At 37.7% G+C, this 27,444-nt stretch overlaps 1 long non-coding RNA gene and 2 pseudogenes across 2 annotated transcripts; all 3 read left to right on the forward strand.

Moving 5' to 3' along the window:
• The first annotated feature begins 3,072 nt into the window (after positions 1 to 3,072).
• LOC103329989 (methionine S-methyltransferase pseudogene) lies at positions 3,073 to 4,619 on the forward strand (annotated as a pseudogene).
• Positions 4,620 to 14,952: 10,333 nt separating this feature from the next.
• LOC103329727 (putative histone H2B.1) lies at positions 14,953 to 15,492 on the forward strand (annotated as a pseudogene).
• A 5,136-nt stretch (positions 15,493 to 20,628) lies between these two features.
• LOC148920671 (uncharacterized) lies at positions 20,629 to 24,967 on the forward strand. 2 transcript variants are annotated; one of them, XR_016125216.1, is made up of 4 exons: positions 20,670 to 21,263; positions 22,568 to 22,641; positions 23,436 to 23,767; positions 24,731 to 24,967. It is a non-coding gene; the product is annotated as an uncharacterized LOC148920671 (long non-coding RNA). The 2 variants fall into 2 exon arrangements; XR_016125210.1 differs by lacking the exon at positions 24,731 to 24,967 and having other exon boundaries at positions 20,629 to 21,263; positions 23,436 to 24,296.
• Positions 24,968 to 27,444: the final 2,477 nt, after the last annotated feature.

The following is a 27,444-nucleotide window of genomic DNA, read 5'->3' on the forward strand; positions in this document are numbered from 1 at the left end:
TTAATGGTTTCAGGTCGTGTTCGTGTGAACCCGTTAAGTTAACGGGCAGGTGAAAAATATCAGACCCAAACACGACCCATTATAATTCGCGAAAAACCCGCACGACCCATTAAGAATAAATAGGAAAACAAAAAAAATAACTATCGCCCAACGCCAACTTTTCTTTCCTCTTTCCCTCTTCATTTCAGTCTCCCCTCCCCCCCAAACAAAAAAACTTATCTCTCTCACGGATATCTTACAAAATAGGGGGACCCTAAACCGTCTCTCTCTCTCTCTCTCTCTCTCTCTCTCTCGTCACCATCTCCACAGTCACTCTCATTCAATCCAACCTTAAAATCCAACAACAACAGCAAAAACAAAGGAATAAAGAAAATTGACTGAGAGATAAAGGCCTAGGCCGAGAGAGATGGGGAACTACATGAAGAAATCTAAAATCTCAGGTGATGGAGATCTCCGTTTCACCAGTCTTCTCTTGGCTGGGTTGAGTCTGTTGAGTGGAAAGAAGAAGAGAATAAAAAAAAAAGGGAGAGATAGAGAATGATGGAAAGAGGAAGAAGAAAAGGAAAAAAGAGAGATGGAGAGGGGGAAAAGAAGAAGAAAGAAAGTGAGAGTCACGGAGAGAGAATGGGTTGAAGGAAAAATAATATTAAAAAAGAGAATGGAAGAGATGGAGAGATGAAAAATTACAGGAAAAAAAGAAGCGTATGTTTGGTGTTAGGAATTGAGATATTTGTTTAAAAAATATTTTGCAAAATTACAAAATTACCCTCCTTAACGGGTTTGATGCGAATATTCGCGAATTGACCCAACACGGCCTGTTAGCTTTACGGGTGACTAACGGGTTCACTTGTTTTCAACACGACCCATTAAGCTCAACCCAAATACTGATAATTTCGTGCGAATTCGTGTCGTGTTAACAGGTCGTGTGTAAGTCTATTAAAGACACCCCAAAGAGTTTTTCTATTTAAACCTCACATTTTTCTTTGTTCACTTCAATACTTAAATCATTAAACAATATTTGTAGTATACATGAGATTTTGTTATTTTCACAAGACTGTTTTATCATGTGATTGGATCATATGGGAAATTGTAGTTTGTTTGGTTTCATTTTATGATGACAGTGAAAACCAATGACCAAAACATCTTATTTTATTTTTTACCCAAGGGAAAAAGGTCAATTATCAAACATTGTTAAACCAACCCTTATTAAAGCATATATCTAACATGAATAGTGGGGGAAAAGATGAAGAAGGGCCTTATTTTTTGAGAAGAAGATGAAGGTCATTGTGCTTGCCGCAAGACAGACAGACAGACAGATTCGCTAACTATTACAATATATCATTTACTGTCAATGGAAAAAGATCCTAGACCAAATAAAGATTTCTAAATTAGAAATTAAATGAGGAGATATTTATTGCATTGTAGACAAGAAGGTGCAACTTACCTCGGCAAGAACAAATTTCACTTACACGAAAGTACTGTAATCATCTACTGATTACTTTTGAGCATATAAGAAGTCAAGTAAATATAAAATTTTAAATAAAAAGTCAAAACAACCAAGCAATCAACAAATGAAAGAGAATAAGAACATTACAGTAAAGCAATCAACAAGTCCTTCCATCAGCTCCCACGCAGATTTTAAAGAGGTAGGCTCCTCAATTTAAAAGAGAAGACTAATCTTGCAATAAGATGTAGAGGAGTTTGTATTTTTCTAAAACTTAATATGAAGAGTGGTGGGGTGTGTACTAGAGTTAAGTAATAAGTTGGATGATCTTTTTGGTCTTTTTACACAATAATAAAACTTACAGCTGAATGATTTAAATATTGATGTGAACAAAGAGAAGTATGAGGTTTAAATAGAAAATCTCGATAGGTTGAGCCCTTGAATGATTTAAAGGTTTGGAGGCATAAGAGGATTGATATTGAAGCTGAAGTTGACAACTATCTCTGATAATTTAGGGCAATTTGGGAAGACACGTTAGTCATAACTCTTATGTATATAGGGAATGATTGACAACGAAATAATCCTGGCATATAACTACGTTCTGGATCTGAAGAAATTTTGTATTCTTTTTAGTAATGACAGACTAATTTGATTCTAGGAATAAAAAGATCTAATTATGTTTTTTGTGCTATGGTAGTGGCGTTGATCTAATTCCAATGTTGCAACTAATGGACACGTGTATAGACCTGTTTTGTCATTCTCTCAAACCAAAACCTGTTCTGACCCTAAAAACCCCCACAACTTTACCTGTAAAGCCATACAAGACTCATCCTTTTCCTGATGCCACTGTCCCCACATTGTAGAACTTGAAATTGTCAAATTGAAAAGTTACATGCATGGAAGAGCAGTGAAATTCCTCACCCTTTACTCTTATATTTTTTCCTTTTAAAGACAGCTTCATTATCTGTCACTGCATAATGAAATTGTTTTATCTTTTTAGCTTCATTACCATAATGAACTACTAGAAGGGTATACAGCACCAAATAGTCAATGTTATTATGGTTGTCTTTTTCATGAACTTTTAGCTTTTCAGCTTGCTGACAGACACCCACCTGCACAGGTATGTCAGTCCCTTTTTATTATGGGAGTTTATTTCCACTTAAGTATTTAACATCTAAGAAATAACAAATATACCAAGTGCGTTTTGGTCAACGTATAGAGTCTTCCTTTTGATAGCTTTCTCAAAGACATTCTAAGATGTTATTCTGGTTGGATGAAAATCGCATTTTTTTTATCTGGAAAAAAAAAGATTATGTTGCATTTGAATTGCTTGGCATGCTTGATTTGTGACAAGAAACTCTGAAGAATGTTATGTGCACCTTGTGTCATAATTTGGAACATAGTAGTTATGAGTTATGGCAGTCTGGGTTTTATCTACCTGATGTTTAGCCAGGAAGTTTCAGAAAATATGCAATATTCACATGAGAAGATTATCATGAGGACAATCTTTTCTCTCTTTATCCCTCTTTTGGATGTTTAGTTTTGTCACTAATCTATTGGATGTCAATTATACTTTCTACTATGCCAAAAATTCCAGTGGTTTGTTACTTGCTAATTGCTTTGCGAAATTTATTGAAGTGTTCAGTAAATCTACCTTTTTCCTATTCATGAAGACAAGTTTGCTTATCCAATTGGTTTTCATGTATGTTCTTCAGAGGGAAAGTGCATCAACTAAATCAGCAGAGATGATCGGGTTTCCTAGTTCAGCAATCTCAGTCCTCAATAATGCAGAGTTGTCAATTAGTGAGGCAGGGAACTCTTCCCTGATTCACATGAATGTTGATCAAAGCTTCTTACGTGTACCATCACCTCTCAAGGCTGCTATTTTTGAAAGTTTTGCTCGACAGAATATAGCCGAGTCAGAAATAGATGTCACCACTAGCATCAAGCAATTCATCAAGAGTACTTATGGTTACCCAGTTGATAGCAGAAGCGAATTTATATATGCTGACAGCTCGCTAGCTCTGTTTAACAAGCTGGTTGTTTGCCGCATTCAAGAAGGGGGTACATTGTGTTTTCCTGCTGGCTCGAATGGGAACTACGTTTCTGCTGCCAATTTTTTTAAAGCAAATATTGTAACTATACCTACTAAGCTGCAGATGGCTTTAAACCGACAGATAAGGTGCTTTCTGGAGCACTAGAGAATGTGAATAAGCCATGGGTATACATTTCTGGACCAACAATTAACCCAACTGGTTTGATATACAGCAACAAAGAGATTGAAAGTTTGCTGTCTATTTGTGCCAAAGTTGGAGCTAGAGTTGTGATTGATATACTTCATTCTCGGGCTTGGAATTTGACTTCGAGGGTTGGGGCGGTTGGAATCTGGTGGATAGTTTGTCAAAGCTAAATTCCAGCAACCCATCCTTCTGTGTCTCTCTGCTTGGGGGATTGTCTTTCAAGATGTTGAGTGGGGCGCTCAAATTCGGGATCCTTGTTTTGAACCAGTCTGTTTTAGTGGAGACATTTTATAGCTTTCATACACGGTTAAATATGCTATTAAGAAGCTGCTGAGTCTGAGAGAGCAGAAACCAGGAGATCTGTGGGATGCTATTAGAGAACAAATAAAAAAATTGAAGAGTAGATCCACGCGCCCGAAAGAGGTGAAATTCTCTCTCTCTCTCTCTCTCTCTCTCTCTCTCGCACACACATTCATTTCTCACTCAGCAATGATTCGATTACTTATCTCTATGTCCTTGAGTGGCTCCGTAGGTGCTTAATTTATTGTAATATTTTACACTGCACTTTCTCATTTTAACTTTCATAATCATCCTACTTGTGTTCTGATAGACGCTGGAGAAGTGTGGTTGGGATGTGCTTGAACCCTGTGGTGGTGTTTCCATGGTGGCCAAGCCCTCATCTTATATGAACAAGTGTTAAATTCAAGAAATCGCCTAATGATGGAGGCAGCACTCAAAAGGAAACGATGTCTGAAGTTAAGCTTGATGACTCAAACATCAGGGAAGTCATTCACAAGGCTACTGGCTTATGCATCAACAGTGGTTCCTGGACTGGAATTCCTGGCTACTGTCGGTTCACCATTGCTTTCGAAGAAAGTGAATTTGACCGCGCATTGGATTACATTGATAAATTTAAGGACACCATCAAGAACTGATTCTTTTATACATTAAAAATAATAATAATAATTATTAGAAAGGCAATAGATTGATTGCTCCGTTTCCTGCAAAACTTGGAACACTTAGAGTGATTGCTCTGCCTCTGTTCTGCATCTTGGAGGCAAATGGGTGAACCAAAAACTGTTTGTTACTTGGTACGCACGGAAGGTCTTGCAAGTTTTTGGTTTGTTGCTTGGTACGCACGGAAGGTCTTGCAAGTTTATTTATATACGACAGTAGGTCGGTCCTCTAGCAATTAAATGGTACGATTTGTTTGGAATTTGCATTATGATAAACAATTGGTTACTAATAACAAATCAAACAGATTTCAACCTTAATCCAACTATTGAAGTAAGTTTTGGGGTATATACTCTCTTATACTTGACGCCATTCAAGCAGAGGATCCCTGAGGAGACGAACTTCCCTGAGGAGACAAACTTCCATTTGAAGACCCATTTATGCAGATTAAAAATCTCTAGGAGATTTCATGGCCAAAAATTCTAGGGAGACTTTGGAAAAATCCAAAGGAGAGAGAAATTTTATAAAAGAAGCCAAAATGAACAAAATTGCCCTTATTTATTTTTGAATTTCCTAAAGGATCCTTTACATTTGCATGTCTTTGATTTGAAAGCTGAGAGGTTTTAATAGTCTTTTTGAAAAAGTTTTGGCTTTTTCCAAAAATGAAAGTTTTTTTATGGCTAAAACCTAAATTTACTAAAATTCTATGCAGTGTCACAAAATTACAATTTGCTCATTGAAATTAATGTGTTTGAAATTAATTTGAAATGTGACCATCGATTGTTCATCAATAATAACTATCGTTTCTTCTCCAAAAAGAAATGTGAGCATCGATTGTTTTAGGTAACGTGTGTTGTAACTTGAGAAACAACTTCAATGACTGTCGATGCACCTTATCTAGCCCGCATTTTCCAAGTGGGTTTGGTTCAACATTCTTCTTTAATAATCGGAGAATTGCAAAGCAAAGTAAACCCTTAACAACTCCCAAATATTAGAGAAGAAGGGAAAAACCAAATTCATAGCCCGCATTTTATATGTAGTGGGCATCACATATGTAATGTAGAGCATTAGTTAGAAATTAAAACTCCAAAGCCCAAATCCCAAATCCCATGCCATTTTAATTTCAATGCAAAAAGTCACTTTTGGTCCATGTGGTTCTAATTTGATAATTTTTGTCTATGTGGTTTACAATCTACGCAATTCGATGACAATCTCCAATTCCTGTCAAATTAGATTAACTTCAGTTACTTGTTGAGTGACATTTTGGTCCAAAAACAATGGATGAAAAGACGAAAAAAAGAGAAAAAGAGAAGAAAAAAAATGAAAAGGGAGAGAGAAGTCCTCAGCCGCACCACCCCAACCAACCCACACACGTCATTGGGGCCTAATGTCACCGCCGCTCACCGGAGAAATTCATGTGCGGCCTCAGGTTCAGCTTTCCCTTCACCCCCAATACCTCTACAACAGAAAGTAAACACCACATCCACATTACTAGTTCCGTCCCCAAAAAAGAAAAGTAGATTACCAAATCTGTGCAGTTCAACAGGTTACAATTTACAATTCCAACCAAATGAAATGAAAACCAAAAAACAAAAGTTATTCAACCTTTCATTTTTCCTTCGACCAAAAACCAAAAAAGCTTCCGTTTGTTGTTTTTCTTGTTTGTGGCTGGGTTTGATTTAGGGATATTTGTTGAAATGTCACGTGAACTTATACCTTAGTTTTAATTTGTCACATGAAAAAAAAATTTAAGAGAAATGTCACCTGAATTTTTCAAAATTTATAATTTGTCATCTGACTTTAACACCATCTAATTTTCTATCTATAAATAAGGGTATTTTAGTCTTTTTATTTTTAGGATAGTTTAAAAATAAAAATATATTATATAACCCTTTCCTATCAAACATTAAAAAATTAAAAAGTGCATTTTTTTTCCATCCCTTGTCGTCTCTCTCTATTCTCCCTCCCTCCCTCCCCCAATCACCTCCCCTCTCCTCTGTTTCTTTTCTCCCCCAAGACTTGAGCATGGAAGGGATGGGCTGCCATATCTGCCAAGCTGCAATCAAAACCACATTGACAGAAATTCCCACCATACCTCCAGTAAAGCAACTATACAGAGAAAACAAGTGTCATGTCAATTGAAAAAGAAATGCATTTACGAACCTTTAATTTTTATTGCCTAGTAGCTTACCTGGGAGATAAAATAAAGATTGGAGACAAGAGCGGATTGGAGAATAATGGGCATGTTAGAGGAGAATTAAAGGTGGGGATGAGGTGCTCAGGTCTTGAGGGAGAAAAAAGACAGAGGAGAGGGGAGGTGTGGTTGGGAAGGGAGAATAGAGAGAGACGACAGGGATGGAAAAAAACAAATGCAATTTTCAATTTTTTGTCGAAATAAATTTTTTAATGTTTGGCTTGATTTTTAATGGTTTATTTTAAAATATATAAAATTTTGTATAATTATTTTTTCATTTTTAAACCTCTTAAATTCCTTGCTTCCTTTTTGACATAAATTAGTCACACCAAACCTTTATTGTTAATGGGTATAAAAAAATGGAAGAGAATTGGTGGGAATCAATTTGCATTTCAAAATCATATAGGCAAGCTAAATTCACCACATCATCTTACTATGCAAAAGTGGATTAGCTTAAAAAAACTCATCTCTTCATATTGAAAAAGTGGTAGATAAGCAATCAAAGCAATAAGTGATGGACAATCGGTTGCAACTTACGACCACAATAGAGAGCATTAGGTATCTAGCAAATCAAGCATTGGCTTTTTGAGGCCACAATGAATCCGTTGACTCATCTAATCGGCGCAATTTCATTGAAATAGTAAAGTCTTTTGCAAGAATGAATATATAAGTTGAGAAAGTTGTCCTAGATAAGGCTTCTCAAAATGTTCAGTACATTTCCAATGACATACAAAAACAAATCTTGCATATTTTTGCTACCAAGGTGAGGAAGACAATTTGTAGAGAACTTGGGAAGAACAAATTTTGTATTAATGTTGATGAATCCGGTAAAGAAAAAATGACTATTACTCTAAGATTTGTTGATTGTGATGGATTTATTCGTGAGCGCTTTTTTGACATTGTGAGTGTTGTAGACACTAATGCCTTGAATCTTCAAAATGAGATATGCAAAGTTCTTGGTAATAACGACATTCTAGTGGAGAATATGCGTGGTCAATGGTATGACAATGCTAGTAATATGTGTAGTTCATGGAATGGATTACAAGCATTGTTTCTTAAAGATTGTCCATATGAATATTATGTGCATTACTTTGTTCATCGCTTGCAATTAGCATTAAATGATGCAGCTAAAGATGTGAAAGTTGTATGGTGATTTCTTTTTAACGTTGACTAACATTGTGAATTTTGTTAGTGCTTCTGCTAAGTGCCGTAATGAGTTAAACTTAATTCGAAACGCTGAACTCAAAGAGTTGTTGGATTATGGGGAACTTGAGATAGAGGTAGAGGACTTCATCAAGCTCGTACTTTGATACAAGCTGGAGCTACTCATTGAGGCTCTCATTTTGCCTCCATTACAAGTTTGATGAGTTTATTTAAAGAGACTAAATTACTTCTTCTAGAAATCAATGATCATGGACCTAACCAACAGTTTCCTAGTGATGCAGAGAGTAACTATATTACTATGATGTCTTTTGAGTTCGAGTTTGCATTGGTTTTGATGGATAAAATTATGGGATTGACCAAATTTCTTTGTCAAGCACTTCAGAATAAAACTCAAGACATTATAAGTGCTTTAAATTTTATTGAAAACACAAAAATGCAACTTCAAGATAGGAGGGAACATGGTTGGGATGATTTATTCATGAGTGTGGTATTATTTTGTGAACTACATGGTGTTGATGTTCCTGATATGGGTGCTTGTTACATGACAGGTACACGTCGTTCTTGTCAACCAAAAGATGTTATTACAATTGAGCATGCTTATCGCATTGATGTATTTAATGATATTTTTAAACTGCACGTTGAGGGAGTTAAATGATAAATTTACAGAGCAAACAATTGAATGTTGAGCCAATTCTTAACAACTAAAATGAGTTATTAAAAACAGCTACTTTAATTCTCGCAAGTGCACGGACCGTTTATAGTATAGCTTATGTAAATACGAGGTCGATCATTACTTAGAATGCTAGAGAAACATAGAACAAAGAAACTGACTAACTTGCTAAAAGTAAGGTCAAATTCAACAATGCCTCTTGCTAATTACTCAAGGTCTAGGACAGAATCCTAGCACCACACATGTACTCGAAATGGGGAGTTTTTGTTGTTGAAATGAAAAGAAGAAAGTGAAATGAAAGTGCTCGAAAGTAAACACTGGCTGCAATTAACAGATTGTGAAACAATAATTGAGAGTTGTTAGAGCCTTGGAATCCACAACTAGTTTTCCTATCCAAATTATGAATGCATAGAAATTGACTGAAGCTTCATCAACAATAGATTAACGCATACAAGCCTATGGTATCTAGGTGCAGGATGCATGATTCTCCTAAGGCATGTGATTGTGCATGGTATCTACATAACACTTGATCTCTAATATGCAACCTAAGCATGATATCTACTTAGAATAAAGCATACAAGAGTAATTAAGCTCCTTGAAAATATGATAATCACACAAGTCCTAGAACATGGTATCTATCCTAGTCAACCTATGGTTATTAACCCCTTGAATGATTCTTAGGCCATTCATATGTTGCTTGTGAAAAGAGAGCAGAATTGGTGGATCTAAACCCCTTCCCAACATGTGCTAGATGCATAAAATCCTAGTTAGCTACTCCAAGAAGACATACATCAAGCACATAATAAACTGAAGATTAAAAACTTGATAATAAAAGCAAGGAAATCAATTAACTATAAAATCATCCATAACATTGAATATTCATGACTAGGGCTTCATCCTAAGCCCTAACTAAATGGATTAGTTAAACATAACTATGAATACAGAAAATAAAAAATAGATAGATAGGATAAAGAGAAGAGAAGAACTAGCTGGCAGCAATGTATTTCCCAGGACATCTCCAAGCTCTCTTCTCTCTTTGTGGTGAATCTGAATGTGTGTATGAGAGTAATGGATGAAGTGAATGTGTGTGTCTGCCTCTCTTGAATGAGTGTGCAGCTCTCTATTTATAGAGTGCAATTTTATCCTCTCCTTTGGCTGGTGAAGCACACTTCTCTTAGCTGCTCCCAACTGCTCCAGCTGTCTATACTTGCTAACTGCTTGTCTATACTTGCCAACTGCTCCAGCTGCCAAATACATGCTTTGGTATGGTTTTTTTATGGAAAGCTTGAATTTTGTTCATCCTTCTGAGTTCTTGAGCTAATTTGACTCCCATGTGTAGCACATGGCTCTAGGGATGTAGCCACATTAAATGTGATGGCAGCCAACATGACATTTATGTGAACTTGGTTCAGTAATAGACGTGCTGAGGGCTCCCGATTTATCCAATTGGGCTGAAATTTGGATATGTTATAATAGACATCCATTGGAACAACTTCTATGAAGGATGTCTCCTCATCCAACTTGTGTAAGTTGCTGAAATGAGGTCTGCAAGATGACCTACGAAACTAAACTGACTAGGAGTGTGGCCCAAATTGGGTTTGTCTTTAAGCTCATATTCCTCTTATCCCAATCAGCCCTTAACGAGCATAGATTACATCAAATGTGATCTCTTGCTGTCTTAACCTACAAAACAAACAAAAAGAGGTAAGTGACTCAAAATAAAGAGAAACTAAGCAAAGTCACTAAGTAAAGAAAGCATGCGAATGTATGAAATTATGAACTTATCATTGAACTTCTTACTTTTAGCTCATCATTGGATCCTCGTAATTCCTTCAAGTCATTCAATATTGAGCATATATGTAAACTTGTCGAGAAATTCTATCCTGCTAATTTCCTTCCACATGAGTTGAAAGCTTTAGAAATAGAGCTCAAGTATTTTCAAAATGATATACATCGCCTTCCTTGCTTTAAGGAAACAACCACTCTTCCTCAGTTATGTCAACTATTGATGGAAGCAACTTTGGCATAAAACTATATTTTCATTGACAGGTTGATTTGGTTGGTGTTGACTCTTCCTGTTTCTACAGCAACAACTTAACGAGCTTTCTCATGTATGAGAATTATTAAGAATCAACTTTGAAGCACCATACCTGATGAATTTCTTGCTGATTGTATGATCCTCCACATTGAAAAAGAGTTTGCTAATAATATCAATATTGCATCGATAATTGGGGAATTTAAGAGTTCCTAGTCTCGCAGGGTTAAATTTTAGATTTAAACAGTGTTGTTTTGTATTACATTGCATTTACTCTTTGTTTTGGTTTTAGCTTTTGTATTTGTTGAACTTTTATTTATGGATAGAGATGCATTTGAGGATAAGGCTTATTAGCTGACTAGGTATATCTTTTTATGTTTATTAATGAAATTCACTCGTATTGTGGAGTTTAGTATGTAAGTTTTGCCCAACCAACTTTTGAATCCTAGAACCTCCACTGCTCCTAGTACTCTCCAAATATAAGGTCATCATCATCATGACTCATAGTACCTTCCAATATCTCTTCTTTTTCTCTCACGATCATCCCTAGCCCATTTTCTTCTTCATGTAACAAATTCAATGTTAGAACATAAGTACATATGCTTTAGAAATACCTATTAAAGGGAAGAAAGAAAGTATTGATTATATGAAAATTAATTGGAGAAATTAATACTTAAGGAGTAGTAATGGTATTACTAGGGCTAGGCCTATCATTCAAGAAATTGAAGTACAAGGAGCTTCCTTTCTTTGGAGATACTGAAGAATTCTCTTGTTCTTCTAGCCACAGCTTGAATATACTACAAATCGCCTTTGACAAAATCTCTAGAGGAAACAAGCCATCACCAAAACCTTGCTTACTCATCAAACCCTTCTTCTCTTCTCCAATCTTGCTCATCAATATTATTGATGACCCCATTAACAAATTAAGTAACACAAGTGAGAAGGGAGTGCGATTTGGAAATAGTAAAGTTTGGGCTTCAAGTGAATGCCAACCTTAAATAATTGAATGAACTCTCTATAACCAAAGAAAATCATATGTACATAGGTGTTTAGGAAAGTATGAGTGAAAATGTAACACGAAGAGAGAGAAAAACTTAATTGGTACTCAAGTAATCTATACAATAAAAATCGGTGATTAAGTCCAATAATTTTAGGGTAATTTTGAGTTGTCTATTTTAGAATATCTTTTACATTTACCTTTTTTTTTTTGTGGTGTTTTTTTTTGGGGGGGGGAGAGGAGTTACAAGATTTGTTTTTCTAACTTGAATCGTTCTACAATGAAGGTGTCATATATGGACCATCGGCAACTAGGCAATAAGTTGTGTTTTGTTTGATTCCAATCCCCTAGGCAATAAGTTGGGTTTGATATTGTTGTTTCCTTTCTCATTCATGTAGGCCCTTTTTTGTTTTTAAGCTAAACCCATTTTCTTTGACAAATTTAAGGCCATCTCCAGCCATGAGTTATATCCCAAATATAGCCCTAAAATAATGCAAAATCCATCTCCAGCCATGAGCTAAACAAAATTTTGGCTAAATTTGGAGGGCCACATTTGGCCCATTAACCCCTCAACCGAGCCACATGTAGCCTAGCTTTGGCCTAGGCCAAATTTTTTGTGGGCCCTATGCATGTGTTTTTGAAGAAGATAAATTATCAAGTGTGAGTAAGAGCACAAATCATCTTGTGCAAATGCATATCAAACAGCCAACATTAAAAGAGCTGATGTCATCATGACGTCAGCTGAATATATATAATATATTTAAAAGCCTTTTTAAATATTTTCAATTCTTGTTGTTTAAGAAAAATTTATAAAAAAAATTAATGGTCATGACTGTTGGGGGTCAGACTATTGAAACCCATCCTTTTTTTTTTTTTTAAATTTATAAATGTGATCATCTTTTTTTTTTTTAATAACACAAACGCGATAGTGTTTTATTAATGAGGAGAAAAGGGTAACAAGTACAAAAAAAAAGGGACAAAGCCCTAGAGGATTAGGCAAGTACTCTACACCAATTCATGTTTTCACACATACTTTTTAAATGTTTTAAATATTTTGAATTCGTGTTATTTAAGAAAAAATTATAAAAAAATTCAACACGTGTCACTCGAAAATTATAGTCTGAAAAATTATTAAGATTCCTTCAGGATAAGACATGCCACGTGGACACAAAATCTTATCAAAAATCTTGTCATATATGGAATATTGTCTCTAAATAGTAGTTTAATTAATACAAAATTAGTGAAATACCCAATCCTAGACATGAAACTATAAATATACCCTACATTATTTAAAACATAGAAACACACCCAAAATAAACCCAAAAATTAACAATTGTATATTTTTTAATTTAATTAATAAGATGAAATATATTTATTACCCTTTGTAGGGGACTTTTTCCTCCTGCAGCTGCAAATGGGTCAAAAAGGGCGATGATGAAATTATCCCCTTTATCTGAGTTCAAAATTAGGCCCCAAAATACCTCGAAAGGGCAGTAGAGCCTTAGGAAGTATTTCGGTTATCTTCACCAACCAAAATAATGGCAGCTTAGGTAATTTCTTCATGCTTACAGATAAACTCTCAAGCTCAGCGTGAGTGGCATGTGGCATGGGAGCAAAATCAACATGAGTTTAGCACTAAGAGAAAATTTAGGATTGTTTTGAGGGAAAAGGAAGTGTTAGGGTAAGGAAGGAGAAGTTTTGTAAGAGATTTGGCTAGGAAAGGGAAAATGAAGAGCAGAGTTCTTCCGGCAGCTGCCAGAAGAGCAAAATGGAGAAGAAGATGAACAGTGCACGAGATTGCTGGGTTTTTGTAAGTTAGAGAGAAAGCTTGCTCTCTGGGTCTGAGTTGTGGCTAATAGTGAAGTATTTGGTGGTTTGGGCAAGTTTCCAGCAGCCTGACTAAAGCTATGTCAGACTCTAGAATGACATGGAAGAATGGAAAGTGGGAGGAGATGGAGGAATAGGGCACGAAATTGCAGAGATTTCATGGTGAGAGATGAAGCTTGCTCTCTAGATGTGGGTTGCCTTTGTTGGGTTGAAGAAGCCTCAATTTATAGCCGCTGGAAGCTGACATTTTCCAAGAAACCCTAATGGTTTCCATCCCATTTTGTCAAGTCTTTCCCTTCCTTTCTCCCTTCATCCCTTCAATCATCCTTTTTTGGTGAAATCCACTCTACCCATTTGCACAAAATCAGGAATTTTGGGTGCTCAAGGCCCCTTTTCCCGCGGCTGTTTCAGACTTCTATTTTCAGCCATCGTTTTTTCTTCTTTTCTTCCTTCTTCCAAGGCTAGGTCTGATGAGGGAAAGAAATAGGTATGCATGCTGGTTCAAATGGTGATCTGCGCTCCAATATCCCTTGGTCATTTGGAAGTTTTTGCTTGAAACTTGTTCCTCCCATATGATGGAGCTTTCCAGCAGCCTTCACAGATGGATATTTTGGCTTTCAACGTGGCTTTTGTTTTCAGCTAGGTGCTGAAGATTTGCAGATATTTTTTTGGGTTGCTTGGGCCTTCTATGACAATAAGTTGGTTTATCAAGTACATGAGCTAACTTTATCAAGTATTGGGCTAGTTTGGTTGAAGTGATGGGCTATTTTGGTTGGAGTAATGGGCTATTTTGGTTGGGCTACTTTCTCTTTTGTGCTCACCCACATGTTTGGGCCTAAGAAATGGGCTTGGGTTCCGAGGCTCCCAAGCAACCCTGAACCTCCATTTCTCAACCCATCAATGGGCCTCATGACAAGTTATTACCATCCATACCACAACCCACTCAAGAAAGCCCCAGACATCTTGTGTGGCTTGGGCCCACTTAAGCTTGTAGCGTGGCATGTTGCTTATTTGCTTGGCGTGACATGTGTGCAAAGCGTTTATGACGAACTTTCGCGTGCCTAAATCGAGTTTCTTCTTGATAAGGTATCGCATTGGACCGATAATTTATTTGGGCCGAAGCGTGGATTTTTTGGGCCTCAACACTCTTTTTAGCGTTAAATTAGTTTTGGATCTCGTTTGAAGCTTCCCTCATATTTGACAACCTCAAGTTTGAAGCCTCAAGCCCCTCTCCTGCTTCAAACCACCATCTCTCCTCTATTCTCGCCATTCTTCCCTCTCTATGCCTTCAAAGTAAACCAAACAGTCTCAAAGCCATGGACCAACACAAGACCGACGACAATCTCCGTTACGTAGCAGATCCTACTTTCATCTATATAAACAATCCATCCCACCATTTTGATTCTCAAACAAAGCATCTTAATCTCCTGTTCTCTCTAATCAAATCGCATCCCTTTCGTTTCGAAAACTCCCAAATTTTCAAACCCTAACTTTTCTCTCACAACTCCAATGGCTCCCAAAGCTGAGAAGAAGCCCGCCGAGAAGAAGCCAGTGGAGGAGAAGAAGTCGACTATGGCTGAGAAAGCCCCAGCCGAGAAGAAGCCGAATGCCGGCAAGAAGCTCCCCAAGGAAGCCGGAGCCACCGCCGGAGATAAGAAGAAGAAGAGATCGAAGAAGAGCATAGAGACCTACAAGATCTATATCTTCAAGGTGCTGAAGCAAGTTCACCCTGATATTGGGATCTCCAGCAAGGCCATGGGCATCATGAACAGCTTCATCAACGACATCTTTGAGAAGCTCGCCCAGGAGTCTTCCAGGCTTGCAAGGTACAACAAGAAGCCGACCATTACTTCTCGGGAGATCCAGACTGCTGTGAGGCTTGTGCTTCCTAGTGAGCTCGCTAAGCACGCGGTGTCTTAAGGGACTAAGGCGGTGACCAAGTTTACAAGTTCTTGAAGTGTGGTGGGTTCTGCTTTGTTCTGGATATGTAGTTTTTCGATGTCTAGCGTTTAGATTTAGGATTTCAGTTTAGTAGATATATAATTCACTATTAGTTCTTTCAACGAAATACTATGGTTTATATGTTTTCAACCCAGATCTCCTGTTCACTAAGGCAAGCCTTTCATAGAAAATCATGGCCTTCAGATTCCGTGTTTGGCTCACCCTAAAATTGAGTGTTTTCTATTCTAATTTTTAAATATTCTCAGAATTTAAAATAATTAATTATCAGGTATTTCCTTAGAAGGTTTATTTGCATGCTTTTCAAATTTCTTTATAAAAAGTCTTTAGTGTTCTTGTCTCTTGCTGAATTGATGTGGAAAAGCTATGTAGAGAATACGTTTTTTCAATAATGTTTTTGTTTGAATTGAATTTCCTTTGGCTCATTATGTCATGCTCTATTTGTAGGCTCTTGACAAGATTAGATTTGAGAGTATAATTGACAAGAGCAAGCTCGATGGTCAGCCAGAGCTCTTCATCCCTGAAAAAAACAACAATACCTTGACTGGTAAGTTGATTTGTAGTATATAATTTGTTATCTATAAGTGGTATGAACATTTGTTAACTTCTAGTAAGTGGTATGAACAATTGTTTTACTGTTCATACCCTGCAATTGAGTTGATTTCTCTTACATAGTACTAACAGTGTTTGCTTAGTGTATGATTGAATTGTGATTTTGGCAATGGTGATATGGTGATTCAATTTGATTCTTCATTCTTTGGAGCGCCGATGATGCTAGAGTTGGTGGTAGTTAGAATTTTGGAATGAGTTTTTGGCGAAAAATATTTAATTAGTCAACATGAGTCATTGCTATATTGCATTTTCTATTTTAGAATGATATAATATTTGGAATTAGAGATTTAGAATTCATTATGCTTGTTTTTTTCATTGTTGTTGACTTGTTTAGCTCTATTTGTGTATGCTATCTAATGTTTGGTTACTGAGAAAATTGAATAAAAGACAAGAAAAATGATAATTACTATTATTGGATTTAGATTCTCAGTGATATAGATTCTTTGTGATTTTAATGTGTAAAACACTATTTAGTGTTAACTTGGTTTTGATGTTTGGTACTATTTGGATTCTTTATCGTACCTATTATGCAAATGAAATGACGTTGTTGTTGACATCCAGTAAGTGGTATAAACAGTTGTTATACTGTTCATACCCTGCAACTCAGATGATTTCTATGACATAGTATTAATAGTGAACTTCTATAACATAATATTAACAGTGTACTTTTATGGCATAGTATTAACAGATTTTCAGTAACAAAGAATGCTTTATATTTTGCTCTATATATAGCTATGCAATTGAAGTTTATGATATGCATAAGAAGATAGTGTTATAACATAGTATTAACAGTGTTTTTTTTTTCCTTCTTGTAAAGGTATTTCCTTTTGCCTTTACAATTATTTCTGGTGAAACTGTGAACAATTCGAGGTGATTTCTATAAAGGATATCAGGTGTCTTGTTAGGTCTTTTTTTGGGTTTTTTGAGTTTTTTGTATGAGATGGTATTAACAATATACTTCTATGACATGGTATTATCAATGTACTTCTATGATATGATATTAACAATATATTTCAGGCTTGCTGGGCTTGTTTTGGGTTTTTTTGTGTGTCTTTTATATTGGGCTTGTTTTAAGTTAATCAATGGCAGATATGTAATTTATAGGAACATCAACACTCATTTATTATGTAGTAAATGGATTTTGGGTGTGTTTCTAAAGTGCATTCCATATTTTGGGCCTTTTTTATATATAAAAATTGGGCTAGGTTTAGGTGTTTTTGAGTTTTTTTTTTTTTCTGTTGGGCTTGATAGTAGTGCTGTAATTTATTGGAACTTCAACACTAATTTGTTATTTAATAAATGGGTTTTAGGTGTGTTTATAAAGTGTTTTTCATGTGGGGTTTTTTTTATAATTTCAGCCCCTATTTTGGGTATATTAGTGAAACTCCCTTTAATTAAATTAAACAATACATAGTTGTGGAATGTATGAGTGTTGTACCATAGTTTTTCTCAAAATAATAAAATATGAAGAACCCTAAAATATAGTCCTGCATGGTTGGAGATGGAAAAATTTAGCCCTGTACTATTCTTTAAAAAATTAATGTTTTGGAAGGCTAAATTTTTAGCCTTAGACTACATTTAGCCCTATAACTGGAGATGGCCTAAGTACCAAGTGTTTTTTTTTTTTTTAATTGATCAATAACTGAAATTTATTTATAGACAAAAACATAAACATGGACCCTAATATTTGTTTCTCCCACCCATCCCCTTCTTAACTTTGGCTAAAAAAAAAAAAAAAAAGGTTAAAGGTTATCCATACTAAAAATTAATTAAACCGACAATCAAATAGATATTTAATTATAATTGAGTAAATAAACGAATATAAATAAATTTAAAAATATTATGATGATACTCAAATAACTAATCAATTTTAAAATAACAAAATATTGAATTTGGGTGCATATAACAATTATTATTATTGTTAGGAGTAATAACAGATAGGACAATTTAATCACCCACAAATATATATAGCATATTGTAGGGCTTTTTTCTTCCGGTAGCTACTACGGGCCTGACTGCCGTAAAGGGCAAAATGGAAGAAATTGCCTCTTGAGCCTGAGTTCGAAAATTAAGCCCCAAAATACCTCGAAAAGGCAGTAGAGCCTTAGGAAGTATTTTGGTTATCTTCACCAACGAGAATAATGGTAACTTGCAGATAGTTTTGGCATGCTTACAGATAGTCTTTTCAACTCAGCATGAGTGGCATGTGGCATGGGAGCAAAATCAACATGGGTTTAGCACTAAGAGAGAAATTAGGCTTGGTTTATGAGAAAAGAAAGTGTTTAAGTAAGGAATGAGGTGTTTTGTGAGGAATTCGACTAGGGAAAGAGGAAAAAGAAAGGCAGAGTTCTTCTGGCAATGCTGCCAGAAAAACAAATTGGAGAAGAAGATGAACAGTGCACGAGTCTGAGTTTTGCAAGATAGAGAGAAAAGCTTGCTCTCTGCAGGTTGTGAGTTGAGTTTGTTGGGTAGGGGAAGGCTCAATTTATAGCTGCCGGAAATCACCATTTTTCAAGAAACCCTAATGGCTTCTACTTACTTTGGCTGAGCTTTTCTCCCTTTCTCCTCCCCTTCTCTGACTTCCCTTTCTTGGCAAAGATTGCTTCTGTCTATCTTCATGAATTCAGGGGATTTGGGGGCTCAACATCCCCCTTTCCCGCGGCTGTGCAATGAGAGCTTCCAATCTTGGTTTGCTGTTTTTCTTCTTTTCTTTCCTCTTCCTTGGCTGAATCTGATGAAGGAAAAGATGTGCAAATGTATGCTGGTCCAAGGGATGCTTCTGACAGATGCGGGATGGTATTCATCGGTTCTTTGGATGTCTTTGGCTTGGGACTGGTTTCTAGCAGCTTTGCTTAAGGAGTCTGCCATCCGCTTTCACGTGTCCTCCGCTTTCCCAAAAGCTGAGGTTTTTTGTGGGCTATTTTGGTTTTCTTCTAAGGGCCAAGATGGCTTTCTAAGCGAATGGGCTTGTTGGGCTTCTTGATCCGGGCTTATTATTTTTTGGTTGGGTTATCTCTTGGCTAGGTTATTTTGCTTGGGCTTTTGGGCTATTTTTTTTTCTCTCTTGTGCTTACCCACATGTTTGGGCCTAAGAAATGGGCTTGAGTCTCGAGGCTCCCAAGCAACCCGAGACTTTCCATTTCTTGGTCCATCAATGGGCCTCATGTTGATTTATCACCATCCATGCCACAACCCACTCAAGCAAGCCCCGGGTATTTGAGTGGCTTGGGGCCCACTTAAGCTTGTAGCGTGATTAGGTGCGGAATGATAATTCCTTGCTTAGCGTGGCGTGTCGTTTGGCGTGGCATGTGTGCAAGCGCATATGATGAACTTTCGCATGCCCAAATCGGGTTTCTTCTTGGTAAAGCATCACATTGGGCCGAGAATTTATTTGGGCCGAACCGTGAATATTTTGGGCCTCAACATTAGCCCCCTTGATTATTGGGGCCATGAATGTGTATTGAAATGGTCCGAATAATCAATTTTCAGCCCAAAATAAATTACCGTGGCATGGCATGGCATGGGTTTAGGAGCAACTCAAGGATAACAGGTTAAGAGTCTCTGAAATTACAGCCAGGTCTTTTCCGGGAAGGTTGGAGGGGTCACAATGGTCCCGCTTAAAACCCAATCCTTCTTAAACACCGAGGGTGTTGCCTTGAAGAACTTTCCTAGACACTGTAATTTTGAAGGTCACTTACTAGAGTTACCAAGAGTTGACCTTATTTTGTGGCATGATATAGAAGAAAATGCTTGGTGGATTAGCTCAAGATAACTACTTAGCTCGCATGATTTATTTGCTTGAGTGACTAGAGAGGCTTGATTTTGCATGATTGTGGTTTGCAAGAGTTGCATTGACTTGTGTATCTAATATTAGTTATGTATGCTTGATTTTGGCTTGCATGATTTGCTTTGACTTGTATATTTGGTATTTGGCTTGATGCTTAGCATTGGTATGTATGCTTGATTTTGGCTTGATACTTGGTATTGGCGTGTATGCTTGATTTTGGCTTGCATGCTTGGATGCTTGGTTTTGGCTAAGGTAGCATGGTTTAATATGGCTTTTGGGACATTTAGCATGGTGGATGTCATTTGACAGTAGCCGGACGTGCTAGTGGATAGTGGGGATCCAATCTTAGAGTTGCGGATGCAATAAGCTTGGATTCACCATTGTGTTTGACTTTACAGCACCAGCCTCCGAACACTTTGAATTTAGAGGACAAAACTTCAATGAAGGTGATATCGTGTGACATGATGGCTAAATATTGGAAGAATGCTTGAAATAGGGCATGTGCTGGAAGGATATTTGGAATATAACAAGTGCTGGAAGGATATTTGGAATATAACAAGTGCTGGAAGGATATTTGGAATAGGATAGGTGCTGGAAACGGTTTTGTTTGGCATGGAATAGGTGCTGGAAAAAATGTGACTTGGCTTGGCATGATTAACTTGGACTTGGATAATCTAACGGTTGAGTTGAATCAAGATATAGCTTGATCTGGCATGAGGGTTCACTCTTCCGGTAGCATGAATATTGGTGTTTTGGAAAAACGATACCCCTTTGTTGCAATGAGGACAATGATAGCATGACTTCTTCTATGTGCTTCCAGCAACTAGAACTGCCAAGTTCTAACATTGCCATTTTTATGATGACTGTATTGCTTGAAAAGCTTGATATTGTGATATTTGGTTTGGTTTGCTTGAAATGATTGCATCTAAGTGAAATGCTTGAGTTGCATGGTTTGCGTGGATTGATTCACAAATGCTTGTATTGATGGGTGGAAGAAGAGATACGAGTTTGAGAGAGCATAAGAGAGCTGGGCACGTTGTCTCCTTGCTGGCTTGGCCTTCAGATGGGCAAAATTTTGTTGCCCCTTCCCTTTGAATTTTTTATTATTTGCAAGTGTCTACCCTCTTTTCCTTTCATTTGGCATGGCATGCTTTATTTTATGATTTTCTCTCATTCTCTTCTTTCTTCTTCTTCAAGACCCAAACCCGTGGGTATTGTGCATCAGTACATAAGTCATATTTCGGAAGCTCGGATCAGAAAACTTCCTTGATCAAAGTTGTTCATCTGCTCGAGTACTATAGCCAGTAAAATTTGCAGAATTTTTTGAATTTTTCTGATACCTCAAAGCTGGTTTGCAACTTCTGAATTCATCCATGGCTGGTGAGTTTTTGCAGATTTTTCTTCTGCATGTGTCTTTAACTTATGATACTCGTATGATTGCGCTTGCTTCACAAAATTTGCTTGAAATTATGTTGTCTATAACATATCCAAAATTGAGGATCATCCACCCATTCTAGTGCTCTCTACCTCCATTTTTCTAAAGCATGTTCATGAGTTGATGTTGATGCCTTTGTCGCATGCTTGTCCTCTATGCATGAATGCTTGAGTTCCTCTGTATTTCCCAGAATTTGTGAACTAGAAATCGAATTCTAAGGTTGAGCTTTTGATTTAGGATTCTAGCTTGGTGATAAACAAGAGTTATACAAGCTCACTTGGGTATGCATGCCAAGTGCTTGTCAAAATATCTCAAAGTAGCTTGCTGGCTGTTTTTGAACTTTTGAAATGTTTCTTTTCGAATCTGAGTTGGAGCTTTTGAGACATAAAAATGGACTTCTCAATGGTTATGTTGGAATTGGTCTTGCATCACTTGAAGAAAAAATGAATTTTCGGTGGAATTTCAAAGTAAGGGTTAAGGTGCTGGAGCTGTACAGTTTCAGCTGCATGGGCTGTTTTAGAAATCTGTTTGACATGCTTCCCTAGCTCGAAATGCAACGAAATTTTGGGAAAATGAAGCTTGATATGTCTAGTTCTAATCTGGAAAGTCTGGGATTTGTTGGTTGTAAGCTTTGATTTATAGTGATTTTCTAAAGGTGGGATATTCTAGCTAGGATGGTTGGAAAGCTTGTGTATAAGTTTTGCTTGGCATGTTGCTTTTGCTTGGGAATTTAGCATGTCTTTTCTGTTGGCATTGAGTGCCGATCTGAGTATTGCTAAAGCATGTTCTTGAGCAATATTGTCGTGAGAGCATGAAGTGGATTGGTATTGTCGCAAGAGCATGAGTTCTTCAATTTGCTTGAAATGCCCGAATTGCTTGGATTGCTTGAATGAAATGAAATTTCTTGGTATGTGAATTGGTATCACACCTTGTGAATTTTGTCAAATGCTTGATAGATGAGTTTGCTTGCACTTTGAGAAAATTATGCTTCCGGCACATCCGTTTGTGTATGAGTACCTTTCCGGCGTCTGATTTTGGCTAACATATTCTCTTGTTTTAAAAGCTCGAAAGCATGATAAAGCATGAGAAGTCTAATTTGATAGCATGAAAGTGAGTCTTGGTCTCTTGCAACTTGTCTTTGGAAAACATTATGCTTTAATAGCAATTCTACTTCCGGCACCCCCTTTTTGTTTACTAGTTCCCTTCCGGCACTTGATCTGACCAACGTACTCCCTTATTTCTTTTTCAGGCTTGATTGAGAGATTCCACAGCATGAGAAATGCCATCTTCTTACTAATTTGCAAGGAATTTGGTAGCATGAAGGTGAGTTTTGGTTGCTTGTACCTTGACTTGCGATATGAAGGCTTTTGGAAGATTTGAAACTGGCAGAATGTTTGAAATTAGGCATGTACTGGAAGGATGTTTGAAATAGGGTAGGTGATAAAAATTCTTTGCTTATGGAGTAGGTGCTAGAAGAATGTAACTTGGCTTGTTTCAAAAAGGGGAAATAGAAAACTGTTTCTCACCATAATGCAAGATTATCTAGGCTTGTTGTAATCAAAGAGATGATTTATACTGTGTGGCAAAAAAAGGTAGATGAGTTTGCTTGTTTGGATGGCATGGTGTACTTCCTTGAATTTGCTTGGCATGAAGCCCTCAAGTCAGCTTGTTGAGGTCAGCAATTGGTTGCAGAGTTGGGTTATATTCTCTTTGGCTTACTCAGGGTCGAGAAACAAAGTAGAGGCCTGCTTGTAAATATATATATATATATTTTTTTTTTGCAACTTGCTTCAAAGAAGATCTTTGGAAGAAGTAGACTGAAGATGAGAAGGAATAGGCTAAGCGAGTTGCTGGAAGAGATTCATACAAACTTGTTTTCCTCCGATAAGTAACAAACAGTTTGCTTTCCTCCAAGAGGAAAACTGAAATTTACAACAGCTTCAGGATTCTTGTCTCTTTCTTTTGCTTGGCATGAAGCCCTCAAGTCATTTTTGCATGTGCTCTTTGCTATGATGGATTCTCTTAAGCCCCCATAAGCCTTTCGCAAGATATTTTGTCTGAAAAGCTTTAAATTTTGCTGTAGTGCAATTGCATGAACAAAGCTTGTGATTTTTCAGGAGTTGTCGTATAGCCATGAGAAGAAGTTCTTGCAAGTATTAGTTGCCGAAATATCCATCTTCAGAAAGACCAATTCTTAAGTATGCCTGAAAATAATGATGGTGCCAAAGTCTGCGCAGAAACACATGGGGATAATTGCAATGATGGGTCAGCTGGTTGCATAAATAATGAGATCAACAATGGTGCTGAAGGAGATGGTAACGTGAAATAGAAGATACGATATTCTTTTAGCACCAACTACCCTTCTCCCGGCACCAACTACCCTTCTTCCAGCACCAACATCCCTTCTTTCTTGGTGCATTTGAGGTCGTCCTTTGAGGTGATTGACAAGGTATGCCCTTTCCTCTTTGCAATTTCTTGAATCTATCAAGGGGCTTGTTGGGTTCTTCATGCCCATGGGCTTTGCTCGTTCACTGGAATCTCAGGTCCTTCCTTTTAACTCTGTAGGAACATATATAGACTGATATCTTGGCCTAGGCTTGTTTTTCGCATGCTTGAATAAATTTGGACTTTTCTCCCATGTTGTGGAAATAGAAATTGACAGAGTGCATGCTCTGCAATGCTTGAATCCTTTTGCATTTTGAGGAAGAATTTGCTTGTCATGGGAATTGCTTGAAAATTTCGCTTGCCATGGATAAATTGTATGCTGCTTGGGTATTTGCTTAAGTGTTTCCTTTGGCCTGAGCTTGACTTGCCCTGCGTGACGTATATTTTGCGTGTGCCGCGTTCTTGACCCGCTTTTTTGTTGTTGAACTATATGTATCACGAGCGCATGCTTGTAATCGTATGATTAATGCATAGGATTAGAGGCTATTGAAAGCTTTGAGAAAAGCACCATTGGTTTCTTTTTATTTTTATTATGAGCTTAGAATTTGGTCATGGGTAACTGTTTATTTTTTTGGCTTTATAAGGATAGACATAAACATGTGTATGATGGGTCTGCAAGGATGTGTAACTCGTAGGTATTTCGTTTTTGTGAAAAAGGTTACTATGAGGTAAATAGTGCTCAGTTTGTAGCACTTGCTTTGTGAAAATGGGTCTGCTGGAATGATTGATTGAGCATGGAATGGGAAATTTGCTCATCATGAGCTCGAGTAATAGATTGCATGATGCTTCAAAAATATTTTTTTGTTTATGCATTTCGCTTGGCATGAGATAGTTTGCTTTGCTTGGCTTGGCTTGTAAAGTTCATAGGGCTTGCATGCTAGTGTGGAGATTGCTTGGCTTTAACACAGAGAACTAGCTTTATGCTTTGCCGTTTTTTCAGCGTATTCTTTGTTGGCAATTCTTGCAGGGATTCATCGCTTGTCAAGACCTGCCATGGCATTCACTAACCCGTTGTCAATTATTAGTGGCTACCTTTATTCAACGGATGATCAATTGAAGAGGGGAAGGCCCCCTCCATTTCTCAAGAATGCTTGTGAAGATGTTGCAGTAGGCGAAGAGCCAGTGTTGTCTTGCTGCGTTTGTATCATTATGGTTCGGGAAATTCCTCCTCTGTGACTTTTCCCAAGATTGTTCGCATGCGCAGTGTTCCCCTTGGCTTTACCAATAGTGCACGGCGGCATGATTCCCATAGCCCTATGTTCTTGGGACATCCGATGCAGGTGGTAGACAATGCCTGCTCCTTCTAGCAAGGCGCCTCATACTCATCCTTTCTGAACATCCAACATAGCTGCCGCCGCCGCACCTTCCTAAAGGTCGCCTCCTACTCATCCTCTTCTCGAACATGCGACATAGCTGCCGGCGCTGCCTTGCATCTTCCAACGTGCTGCCTCCTTTTATTTCGCAGGTTGTTTTCTTTGGCTTGGGGTCAGTTGGCTTGGTGCACAGCTTCCATCTTTCTTGATACCATAGGATGTACTAATCTCCAGCATGTGTAACCTTGTTTTTGCGATGGCTGTGTACTTTTCAGATAATCTAATGACTATGTCATTATGACTTTTTAATGTACTACTGAACCACTGGAACTTGCATTAATTTCTGAATGCTTGAGGCATGTTGTAATTCGTACATCTTATATATTGCTTGGTTGGGAGAACTTGCTCTTGTGAACTTCTTTGAAAAAAAATTTTTTTTTTAGAAGCAAAATCTTCGAAAGCTTCTTTTGCATGGCTTATCTAGATTCTAGGCTTGACAAAATAGCTTCCCACCTTCCCCAAAAGGTCGAACCAATATGTGCATGATTTCTACTCGGGCTTTATAAAGCTTCCAGGTGTTGTATCGTGTTGTTCCAGCATCATCCAATCTTTTGATGCCTTGGAAGAAGATCACCGAACTGGCTCCAGATCAGCCAGAATCGCCCCAGATCAGCCTGCAATGGCCCTAGATCAGCCGTAACGGAAGAAATGCGACAGATCAGCCAATCGCTCCAGATCAGCCAGAATCGAAGAAATGCAGACAGATCACCAGAATCGCTCCAGATTTACAGCTCAGAGATCACAGAGACCTAAAGGCCCTCCATTTCTCAAGAATACTTTGTTTACCTTGCACGCCAATCTGTCCAAAGATCATCCAATCCCCATCAAATTAAGCCCCCAAGTATGAAAGGGCCCAAGGTTATGCATGACTTGCAATAGCACGAAAGCTTGCGGCTTAGGTTGGCATGTATTCGGCATATGTTGTACTAAGATGCCATGCTCTGTAGAGATATTTAACAGAGCCACAGTTGCTGCTTTGCTTGCCTGCAGCTCATAACCAAACTAATCAAAGAGTGATTTGCAGCTCCTAACCCATTGTACTTTCTTCAACCTCTGTGAAGTTATGAGAGGTTACAATAGCTGCTTCTTGATAATCTTGATGACCAAATGAAGCCTCCGAGTGGCTTTCTTCCAGCATGTCCAACGTGAATACTTCACTGCTGGAACCATTCTCCCATCAATTAGCAAGTAGCCATGGGGTGTTATAGCTTGCAGATTTTGAATATTTGCTCAAGTTGGCCTTCCTCATATTTCCACAAGGTTCCCACATAGCCTCCGGTTTCTTTGGGTCATTCTTCCACAGGTGGCACAATACATCGTCGTCGAGCAAGTCATCATAGCACGTAATGACAGTAGCCATCTACTTTCCCCTTCGTTTTGGCAAGGGGTCCTTGTCAATAGCTTGCCTCTTAGAGTTTTGTCATGTATCTCGGCGTGTAAGAACTTCCTTAGAGTATGGCAAGCAGTGGTGGATGTTGCAGTGAAGAATGGATGAATATAGGAAAATACGCTTCCAAAGCACCCCTTTTCTTGAAAGCTTGACATCGCTTCAAAAATTCTGATTGCTTGGTAAAATAAACTTCATCTTGACAGCATTTAGGTTCTTCCAGCAGTATCATAGCACTACCTTTGCAATATTTTCCTTTCATTCACCATGAATTGAGATGTTTTCCTTCTTGAGTAAAGCATAGTGCTTGGATTCCTTGACTAAAGCTCGGGGCTTGATGATGCTTGATTATGGAATTGTGGCAATTGAGACATCCCGATAGCCTTTTGGTTTTGACTCCTAAACTTGGTCATTGGAATGGTCAAGGCTTAGAAAGTGCTTGAGGCGTTGGAGCATATCAGTTATGGCAACTTAGGTATTGTTTGTTGCAGCTGTTGCGAACATGTTTTAGGAACCAAAAGCTTGGACTTGGCTATTGAAGCTTGAGCTTTGTATGTGGTCACTGCAGCAAATGTGTTGGGTTACAACAACAAGTGATGGCGAACTTAGAGGTCATAGTAACATAATTGGGATTTTAAGGAGATTTTTGGTCTGGGAATAGTGGTTTTGGTAATAATGGATTTTTAAGCTCATTTGGGGTTTTGGAATCGCTGCTGTGGTGATTGCAATGAATTCCTTCCTCAGCCCCCAAGTGCACCATATTCATCAAAAAGGATTTGATGGGCACAGGCTACAAAAACTCTTGCAACATGGCCTTCTTAGTATTTGTTTGGGTTATTGCATGGCATGATGAACTTGGGATATCCTTTTGTTGCAACGGTGACAGTTTGGCATGATTCGGTGGTAGCATGTGCTTCTGCA

The sequence above is a fragment of the Prunus mume genome, linkage group LG1, assembly GCF_029339155.1.
Source record: "Prunus mume cultivar Tortuosa linkage group LG1, ASM2933915v1, whole genome shotgun sequence".
NCBI lineage: Eukaryota > Viridiplantae > Streptophyta > Magnoliopsida > Rosales > Rosaceae > Prunus > Prunus mume.